Here is an 11,259-nt window from a genome sequence, read left to right as displayed (position 1 = left end):
CGAGGTTCTCTACCTCCCACTGCTCAGTGTGGTTCTCCACCAGCAGTCTCAGCATTGGCAGCACTTAGAAGCTTGATAGAAATGCCAGATTTCTATTTCAAGATACAAAAATCAAAGGATTTTAAAAACTGAGACATTTATTGTCTCATTTTCTGAGACAGAAAGTAATCAGATCTTAATCAGTTACTATCAAGCCCTACCTCCTGTTTGGAAACATAGGTAACACAGCAAAGCCATACACTTTGTGAAAACAATATACCCCATACAGTACAAACCCTTTAGGAAGAGGGCATGTGACAGATGAAAGGACACAGAGCTTTTTTAATATTAGTCTCTCAAACTCTCATTTCATAAATAGGGAGGAATTGACGTTTATGAAAGTCAGGCTGTAGTATACCTTCATTAAAATGTCATCATGCAGCTTTGCTTTTTTTTTTTAATTAAGGGAGGAACCTGAGTAAATTAACCTGAGGCAATACCTTAATTAAGTGTTGACAATGAAGAAACTGCCCTCTAGTGATGGAATATGGTCACATCTTCTGTATTGTACTGGAGAGCAATTTTTCAAGACCATTTTAAAGTCATTAGCTCTTTTTTTTTTTTTTTAAAGTCATTAGCTCTTGCAGTAAATTGAGGTCCCAGGCAGGGTCTCCAGAAGACTGACTGAAGGATGAGGAAGCTCTCCTTCCCGTAAAGCAGTGGTTCCCAGGCCTGGAAATTCGACTCACATGGTGAGTCTATAAGAAATCCTGATGTCCAGATCACAATCCCAGATAGAATAATAATCTCTATGGGGAAAGACTAGGGTGAGGGAAGGATGCAGGCATGGGTATATCTTTAAAGCTCCCCAGGTAATTCCAGCTTGTAGCCAAGGTTGAAAACCATCATCTTAGAAGTTTCTCTGTTCTCCTCAGTTTACCTAATGCTCTTTCTCTGTCTTACTCTCCTCATTTGTATGATTGTCAGCAAGACTCCATTCTCTATCCCAGTCGTGGAGGAGGGAAAGAAATCTTTATCATTTTGTAGCTCCTGGCAGTGATGCCTTCCACAGCTGCAGAGATTCCCAGATATACCACCCATTTCCAAGAGCTGACTTGAGTGTTACAGAGGCTGTGTTGAGGCTTAGTAGAGGGATATTTCTGGTCCTGAGCAGAGGCTGCTATGACAGATAGGGAAATACCTTACTCTTTGTTGGGAAAATACAGGGGCTATGCTTCCAGTGAGTAAGGAAATTTGATGTCTAATTTGGGAAAAGAGGAAGGGATGCACCACATATTCTATGTGAGTGATTTTAGTTTTAGCTCTTCATAACCTCCATCTTGGTTTATTTGTGGTAATCTTTTTCTCCATAGGTGGATTATAAATCCCAGGTCTTATAATTCTATATTCCAGGTCTCAGAGTCAGTCTACTACAGGGCTAACTACTTCCTGGTTAATTAGTCATGATTTACTGCTGGCTAGTGTCCACTGAAATCTCAGGGACCAATGTAGGCTTTATAGTTATTGGAAGAAGAAACACAAGTTTTCTTGACTACTCTGCACAGAAAAAGAATTTAGTGTACCATGTCAGCCACTGAAGTTATACTCATAAAATAGAGGGTGTAGGGCTTCCCTGGTGGCACAGTGGTTGAGAGTCCGCCTGCCGATGCAGGGGACACGGGTTCGTGCCCCGGTCCGGGAAGATCCCACATGCCACAGAGCGGCTGCGCCCGTGAGCCATGGCCGCTGAGCCTGCGTGTCTGGAGCCTATTGCTCCGCAACGGGAGAGGCCACAACAGTGAGAGGCCTGCGTACCGCAAAAAAAAAAAAAAAAAAAAATAGAGGGTGTAGTAACCTCTTTTATCAAGGGACCATTTCCTGGTGTTTTTATTTATACCTGACGAGTTGGCATTGGTCAGTGTGTCTATAGAGTTCTAGAGTCCAGTCACCAAAACTTTGGAATCTAAATATATTTCCCTTCCTTTTTTGTTAGTGCATGGTATTTTAAAAGATAACTATGGCATAATTTTTAGGAAGTAGCATTAGTAATATTTTATAACTTAATTTTTTATTGTGGTAAAATATACATAATATAAAATTTACTATTTTAACCATTTTTAACTGTCCAGTTCAATGGCATTCATTACATTCACATCATTGTACAACCATCAAATCTGTCTAGCTCCAGAAATTTTTTATCTTCCCAAATCGAAGCTCTGTACCCATTAAACAATATTTCCTCATTTACTCCCCTTACCCCAGCCCCTGGCAACTGTGATTCTACTTTCTGTCACTATTAACTTGACCACTCTACGTACAGCACATAAATGGAATCATACAATATTTGTCCTTTTGTGTCTGGCTTATTTCACTTAGCATAATGTTTTCAGGGTTCATCCATGTTGTGACATGTCAGCATTTCCCTCCTTTCAAAATATTCCATTGTATGTATGTACCACATTTTGTTTATCTATTCTTCCATCAGTGGACATTTGGGTTGTTTCAACCTTTTGGTTGTAAGGAATAATGCTGCTATGAGTGTTGGTGTACAAATACCTGTTTGAGTCCCTGCCTTCAGTTCTTTTTGTTGTATAGCCAGACATGAAATTGTTGGATATATGGTAATTCTGTTTAATTTTTTTTTTTTAATTTATTTATTTATTTTTGGCTGTGTTGGGTCTTCGTTGCTGCTTGCGGGCTTTCTCTAGTTGTGGCGAGCCGGGCCCACTCCTCGCTGTGGTGTGCGGGCCTCTCATTGCAGTGGCCTCTCTTGCTGCAGAGCACGAGCTCCAGGCATGTGGGCTTCAGTAGTTGTGGCGCACAGGCTTAGTTGCTCCGTGGCATGTGGGATCCTCCCGGACCAGGGCTTGAACCCACGTCCCCTGCATTGTCAGGCGGACTCTCAACCACTGTGCCACCAGGGAAGCCCTCTGTTTAATTTTTTAAGGAACTGCCATACTGTTTGACAGATCTATGCAGAGGCATAGATGGAAAGAGAATCAAAGGATGGACACCCAAATAGTTATCTCAAGGTGGTAGAATTTCAAGTGACTTTTACTTTTTTGTCCATATGCTATTTTAGTTTATAAAAACATTTTTTAACCACGATATATGTTATTTTAATACAATCCAAAAATAAGTTACTTTTATTGTGGGGAACATGCATATTATGAAACAATGAAATTCTTGATAAGATACTTAGATTCATTTCCACCCTGACTCTCCTGATCTCGGGGTTTGGCCATCAGCTGATAGCATAGTGAAGTTGGCTTTGAACTTGCCTTGGAGTTGAGGCAAACTACTGGTCTTCCTTTGTAGCAAAGGTGTACTCAAAGTGAGGAAGGTTTGCAACAAAGGGCAAAAGAGCCAAACTCTGTAGAATAGAGTAATATTTAACATCAAGTGGACTCGAAATACAACTCTCTGGTTCTAAAATGCCTAAGTAGGAAAACTGCAATTTTCGGGCATAAACCTGAGTGTTTCTGCCTGTTTTCCTGATGGCTCCGCCTCGTCTGTGCTGCTGGGCCCTCACATAATGTCTTCCAGTCCAGAGCAGTTCTATGTTATGCCCACAGAAGGTTTTTATTCTTTCTCTCTTTCTCTAATAGTTCCTGCCTAGATAGAGACTGCCACAGGGACTTTGTCTTCAGTACACTTTTTTTCTGAGGGGAAATCAGCAGCTCAGAGGAGAGGTTAGCTAGCACCCAGGATGTATGAGGCCTCCAGAGCTCTGTCATGTGGCTTCCTCCCTAGTTGTGATGTAGGTTTCTCTCCTATACAGCAAGAAAGGGAACACTACCTTATTGATTTGAGATTTAATTGAGGGATGGCTGATAAATATGGATGATAAAGGATTTTGTAACCAAAAACTGTGGCGTGAAATCTTTGGTTCATATAGCCAAGCCTTCACTTGGTCTATTTCCTGGAACAGTTAGATCCCAAAGTTGTTTAAAGGACTTGAAACAAAAATGTCAAGAAACTTGTCCCCATTTCTCTTATTTGCTCAATCTATAAACCCGGAGAGCATTTCCAGCTCAGTGGAGAACATAGCCAGATAATATTTAATTACCTTTCCATTTCCTACTGTGCCCAGCGTAGCTTGCTTCGGCTTGCTCCCCGTATCACCGTGACACTCTTAAAATCATTCAGCAGCACACAAATACACTCTAGGAATTGCTAGGTTAAAATTATGATGTAATGTTTAAAGCAGACAGAAACAGCCATTAACACCTTCCACGGTTATCTAAAATGAAAGACAAGCTGGAATTATTATTAGCTCACTTGGCTTATAAAAATGAGGAAGTTGTTTTTGTCTTTAAAAACTGCAAACTGTGATCTTGAGTGCAGATAGAGCTAGCGGTTGCTTTCCCAGAATCTCCTCCTGGTAAGGTTCTTAAATGAGGTGTGAACAGGGCGCAATCAATGACTCTTAAACTTTATTGTGCATGAGAATCACCTGTAGGGCTTGTGAAATTGCTAAGCCCCACTGCCAGAGTTTTTGATTTAATGAGACTGGATTGAGGCCTGAGAATTTGTATTTCTAATATAATCCTGGGGGATGAGGTTGTGCTGGTTTGGCTACCACACTATGAAAACCACGGGCTGCAGGGGTTCTCAGTCCTGGCTGCATATTAGAATTCCTGGGGAGCCTTTGAGGTATGCCATGCCCTCCCCACTGGGCAAACTAGCTACGTTGGAATCTCCCCCAGCGGCAGTACCCAGGTATCACAGAGTTTTTAAAAAGCTCCTCAGGTGATTCTAATGTGCATCACTGGGTTGCAAAGTGTGTTGACCTGGAGGAACACCAAAGAGTGAGGTTTAGTTAGATGACTAATATCTTCCAGTGGAGTGAACTTTAAAACTGGCCTTTGCAGGCCAAGTCATGACTGTCATGTGCAGATCACATTGTTTACAACAAAGAGTCAACCCCCTGATATTGGCCATGTCCCTCCCCTTCTTTCCTGAGCTCGTGGTCAGTGTCACTGAGTAGACTTAACTCATTGATAACTTCTGATTCGCTTTCCTACTGGGCCTAGTGCAGCTTCAGAGCCCTCCCCTACAGAGAGCTCTGAGAAACCAGATATTAGAGACCCTCTCTGATGCGTGACTGATTTCCCAAGGAGACCCTCAGAGTGCCAGGAAGAGAAAGAAGGCTGAAGGATGAAAAGAGCCACTTTTGGGGAAATATAAAGCAATGAGAAGGATCTCCCCTTCCCCAACTTTCTTGACTCTCAAGAGTATATTTGGATTTTTGCAGTTTGTAAGGCTTTGGAGAAGTGGTTCTCACGTTGGGCTGTACCCACAGAATTTCTGATTCAGTACTCCTGGGGTGCAAGACAAGCATTCATATTTCTAACAAGTCCCGGGGTGATGCTGATATTTGGGGGTTTTGAGTTTGAAAACCATTGCTTTAAGGTGCTCTTGAGATATCAGAAAGGTTAGAGTGGCTGGATCCATCTAGATGTTTTTTGCCCAGAATTCAAAGGTTAAGCATAGAATTTAGCTTATGTCAAGTTAGATACAGGTTGGTAAGAACATGTTGAAGGGGTGTTATTTTAAGCTACTAGAAGCAGAGATCTAGGTAGTGTTTGGAATATTTGAGTTATGCAACGAAGAGTTTGATTGAATTTGAATTGCTTCCAAGATATGGAAGCATATCGTGTTTATCCTGTCTGTAAGATAGGAGTCAGCACTAATTCTACCTTGTTTTCTTGAGAGTGGTCCTCTGAGGTTGCCATGCACTGATTCAGGTCATTTTTGACACACTGGCTGTTTTGTTGATCATTTTACTATGATTAGTTTTACCATAATGTCAGTTTCTTAGCTAACATTTCACTTGGATCATTTTTGTTCCTAACCACTCGTTGGTGGTATTTTTAAAGTAAAGAAGGGTTTGGATGAGGACAGTTTGGCATTAGAATGTCCAACATCAAAACATTATATATCACAAGAAATTATTAATAGTGCTTCTTTCTGGGGAGTAAGACTAGGAAGAATTTGGGGGGAGTTGCTTTCTTTCTTTTTTTTTTTACTGTAAGTTTCATCCCTTCTGCATTGATGGAATTAAAAAAAAATCAGACAAACATATTACTTTTATAATACAAAATTTAAATTCATCTGTAAATTAGGTGGCATATCCCAATGAGATGAGAGTAAGATCCAGAGGGGCTCAGGATAAAATTGTTTGAAAAGGGATAGCAAATCAAGGAAGGCTTTGATATTAGGGGCAAGAGAAACTCCAGGATGGCCCCATCTCTTTGTTAGACCTGCCTAGGAATGAGTGACTTTAAAATGTTGTGTTGTAGGAGAAATTTAGTAATCCCCTCCTGCCCCATGACACCATCATTAAGTAAAGGTTCTTAGGTGCAACAACAGAAGATGGGTTGGCCTAATTTAGGCAGAAAAGCAATTTACAGGGTGAAGATATTGGGTGCTTCCCAGAATTGATGGAAAAGCTGGAGAATGGGGCTTCAAAAGTGAGCAAGACCCAAGGGAAGTTGGCAGCAGAGAACAAATCAAGGTCACTCCAGGGGAAGCCTCACCACCACCACTGTGGCTGCCCTTTTCCTAGGGTCACTCCCTCCAGATTCATGAAGTCCCAGGCTGGAGTATCCAACAGGTTGAGACTGGGTTACATGTCTAGCACCGAGGTGTTCATGGGTAGTGATTGGGAATATCTGGTCCCTTTCTGCTTCCATACGGGGTTTTAGGACCCTGCCTTTCCCTAGACGCAGACAAAAGGGGAAATTCCCCTTTTAAGGGGACTGAAAGGCTGAGCATTTCTACATATACACCCACGAAAAGAGCAACAATGAGAACCTGCAAATCTCCAACATCCTAATGTAACTCTTCCTTTCAATTTCTAAGCATATTCACATGATCATCACAGCACCATTTTCTAATTGAATTGCCTTTGTTTTTTACTGTTTGTTATGTAGTTTGTTTGTTACTGTTTTTACTGTTTATATGTAGTTTGCAGATATTTTCTCCCAATCTGTAGCGTGTCTTTTCATCTTCTTAACAGGGTTTTTTGCAGAGCAAAAGTTTTTAACTATGATGAAGTTCAATTTATCCATTTTTCCTTTTATGAATTGTGCTTTTGATTTCAAGTCAGAGAACTCTTTGACTAGCTCTAAATTTCAAAGGTTTTCTTCTGTTTAATCCTAAAAGTTTTATCGTTTTATATTTTACATTTAAGTCCATGATTTATTTTGAGATAGTTTTTGTATAAGATATGAGACTTAGGTTGACCTTTGGAAGTCTAATTGTTCCAGTATTATTTGTTGAAAAGGCTGTCTTTCCTCTATTGAATTACTTTTGCAATTTTGTCAAAAATCAGTTGGGTTTATATATGTGAATTTATTTCTGTTTCTATATTCTATTCCATTGATCTACAAGTATATCCTTCCACTAATAATACACTATTTATTACAGTAACTATGTAATAGGTCTTGGCATCAGACTGATTCTTCTTACTTTTTTCTTTTTCAAAATGAAGCTATTTCAGTTACTTTGCCTTTATGTATAAATTTTAGAATAATCTTATGTCTACAAAAATCTTGGTTTTATTTGATAATGATGCATATTTTAGCTCCTAAACATTATAGTTTTGGGACTTCCCTGGTGGTGCAGTGGTCAAGACTCCACGTTCCCAATGCAGGGGGCCCGGGTTCGAACCCTGGTCAGGGAACTAGATCCCACATGCATGCCGCAACCAAGAGTTCACATGCCGCAACTAAGGAGCTGGTGGGGGTGCAACTAAGGAGCCCGTGGGGGTGCAACTAAGGAGCCCGTGAGCCACAACTAAGGAGCCTGCCTGCTGCAACTGAGACCCAGTGCAACCAAAATAAATAATTTTTTTTTTAAGTTATAGTTTTTACAACAGGCTAGTTGTTAGATATTATAGGTGGTTGAAGGGAAACAATTCACTTCGTATTTAAATTTACAGTTTATCACTCAAAAAAACCTTTTCATGAAAAATGTCTTTTTTTTTTTTTTTTTTTTTTTGCGGTGCGCGGGCCTCTCACCGTTGTGGCCTCTCCCGCTGCGGAGCAGAGGCTCCGGACGCGCAGGCTCAGCGGCCATGGCTCACGGGCCTAGCCGCTCCGCGGCATGTGGGATCCTCCCGGACCGGGGCACGAACCCGTGTCCCCTGCATCAGCAGGTGGACTCTCAACCACTGCGCCACCAGGGAAGCCCGAAAAATGTCTTTTTAAATGTAATAATTTAAAAAACATATTATAGGAAACTTCTTAAGAAGTTCAGATATTATTAGAAATAAAATAGGCCCACTGACTCGTAGACAGCTTAAAAGAAAACTCCTCCTAAACTGCACACTAAATGTGGCCATTAGTGTGTGAACTACAATGGTGTGTTAACAACTACTGAATGATTTTCAGAAGAATATTTAGAGAAAATTAAAACGAGAATAGATTTGGTAAATCTCGATACTTGATAGTTCAAAAAAATTGTATAAATCTTAAATTATCAGCACCCAAAATTTTAAATGCCGGCGGATTCTTAACCACTGTGCCACTAGGGAAGTCCCTAGGGCACATTTTTAACACCTTTTGACTTGTATAAATAAAACATCCTACTGTTTTCTCAGTTCAATTTATAGTATAATTCACCAGGACTTTTGGTGACTGCTGGGGTTCACACTAAGTCATGAATTGTAGCGTATTCTGCAGTCACGCAAATGGGTTCTCTGTTACTTTTTTGTAAGTGTATATACCGTGCAGAAATCTTTCTCTTAAAAACAGCAGCTACAATAATCCATCTTCAAATATTCCCAAGCAGCCAGCTTCTGAGGCATTTCTTATGGTGTATATAAAGTCAGCCACTGTATTCTTTAGGTGGAACAAAGAGGTTATTTCATGACTGGTTGAGGATGACTTCTGCAATCAGTGACAAAGGTACTCAGTAACTGACCAAAATGCCTTCTTTATAGGATGCAATTCACTTACAATCTTATGCTTAAATTTTATGCTTAAAAAGTGCTGTGCTTTCCACCTGTGACTATTGGCGTTGCATATCATTCTGCAAAATCATCTGGAGGAGCAGGCCATCCATGTTCCTGCTTCATCATAGGTAGACATATCTGCAGTTATATTTCTAAAATCTAGTGGAAGTTTCCAAGTGTCCCTTAGGATTTATTTTGTGTGATAGTCCAATAAAAATTTGTTCCAAAGATCTCAAAGTTTAACCTTTCCAGATAGAACTAAATTGTAATATTTCTTAATCTTAACCTTTGCTCAGTGCTCTTAGCAAAGGTGAAGGTAAAATGATAAAAATCTTTGAAATTTATTTTGTCCTTCTTGCTCTAATCTTAGCAAAAGAGCTGAACTATCACTCTAGCTCTGTCATGCCATCTTCACCCCCCCTTTAATTAATTTTTTTGCCAAATTTACATTGAATAGCTGTCCTGAAATCCCACACTTACGATGATACACTGACACTAATAGGGTCTAGGTTTAAATCATTACAAAACTGTTGAATCCCATCAACTCCAATTTATTTTCACCTCGCGGACCTTTGTACTTGCTATACAGTTGTTCTAGCTTCGTCTAGCCTACTGGATTTCTCGTGGATTCTTTGTAGAATGAGTCTGGATTTTGGAAGAAGTTGCTAGTTCTCACTCATTCAGTGTTAAACAGTACAATATGTCGCAGTTTTTTCACCAGCCTGAGTAAATGCCATGACTGGGGGCCTTGTTTTTCTCAGACAGTTTAAACTTATGCCTACCTGGCACTTCTAAATGGGTCTGAGGCTCCCCATTCACTGGCATCACTGTGGCTGGCTCTGCAGGTCCAGGCCACTAGCCACTTCATTTTAAATAGATGTCAGAAGACCACTATCCTAGCTGCCCCTCCGCAGGTAGTACTTTTCTGATGGGTTCTCAGTCTGGGTTATGCATATAAGCAGTTACTTTTCATAATACTTTTCCACCAACAGGTGGCACTAATAATTCCCCTTATTTCCATAGTACCCCAGGAATAAGACTTGTGTGGCATTTAGAACATATCTTTTGTACTTTTTTGAGTTGAAACATGGCTGATTTTTAAGAGTATCTAAGGCAGAAAACACCCAGCATTCCTGATCAAGTCTTTAGCATGTTGCCTTTCTCCTGGATTACTGGCTTCTAGCTCCAGTCTCTTCTTTCACTCCTAGTCTAAACACCTTGGTTGGTCTTCCAACAAAACAAGATGAGTAGAAGTCATGAGAAAAACACAGAGAGAAATACAAAATCCATATGCTGAAGTCCCTTTCCATGGGAGAAAGGATGACATTAATGTTGATTGTCTGGACTGGAGAAGAACTCAATTTTGAACAAATTGACTAAACATTTATTGCAGAGTTACTCCATGCATAGTACTATTCTATATATTCCCTGTGAATGTATAGAACTCTAATACCTAAGATCCTGTTCTCAAAGCCTATACCCTAATTGAGATAAAATAGGCACACGAAGTACATGTGAGATCTATAATAATTTTCAGTGTACAGTGTATGAATAGGATGGTATTATCAGAAGAACGAGTAGAGTAAAATACTACGTGAGTTTGGAGGAGGTAAAGAATAATTCAGTCAGTCAGTCAGTCAATCAGTATTTATTGAACACCCCCTATGTCAGTGTTCTTGGCATAGAGAATACAATGTTGATAAAGACAGATAAGGTTTCTGCCTTCAGGGAAGGCCTCTCTGAGGAGGTGACACTTGAGCTGAGGCCTGAATACTGAGAAGAAGATAGATATTTGAAGAACTAGAGGAGGAGCTTTCCAAGCAGAAGGAACATTTAGTGAAAAGCCCCAAGGCAGACATTGGCTTGATCTATTTCAGGGAAGGAAGAAGGCTTGGGTGGCTGGAGGATAGTGAACAAGGAGAGGATGGCAGAAGACATGGGTGTAGAGGTGGGTGGAGGTCACAGATCATGTGGGGGATTTGTAGGCCATGGTGAGGCACTGGATTTGTGACTTTGGGGAAGGCTTTATGGAAGAGGCAGAACTTGAGTTGGGACAGTTGAAGAATGGTGGATTTGGCTTGTTGGAGGGAAAGGAGAGGGTGATAGAGGTTGAGGTTGTGGAAGTGCTCATTCAAATGCTGTGGTAGCCCATCCTCTGCCCATCCTGTGTCACAGAGTGATGAGGGTTGCTGCCTGAAGATGGTGATGATGATGATGATGACGTCGATGATAGTGATGACAGTCGCCAGCACTTAATGAGTGTTTACCTAGTGCCAGGCACTGTGAAAAGCCCTTTACCATGGATCATCTCATGTCTT

The 11,259-nt window shown here is 40.6% G+C and overlaps 1 protein-coding gene and 1 pseudogene across 1 annotated transcript in view; one reads left to right on the top strand and one right to left on the bottom strand.

Annotated features, from left to right (window-relative positions):
• GLDC (glycine decarboxylase) overlaps window positions 1-11,259 on the top strand; it is a 98,983-nt gene that overhangs the window by 49,107 nt on the left and 38,617 nt on the right. The gene's annotated exons all lie outside the window — the stretch shown is intronic.
• LOC132523090 (DCN1-like protein 2) lies at window positions 9,027-9,766 on the bottom strand (annotated as a pseudogene).

The sequence above is a fragment of the Lagenorhynchus albirostris genome, chromosome 7 (assembly GCF_949774975.1).
Source record: "Lagenorhynchus albirostris chromosome 7, mLagAlb1.1, whole genome shotgun sequence".
Classification (NCBI taxonomy): Eukaryota; Metazoa; Chordata; class Mammalia; order Artiodactyla; family Delphinidae; genus Lagenorhynchus; species Lagenorhynchus albirostris.
Note: the sequence above shows the minus strand (reverse complement) of the source record. Positions and strands in the feature narration are given on the sequence as shown.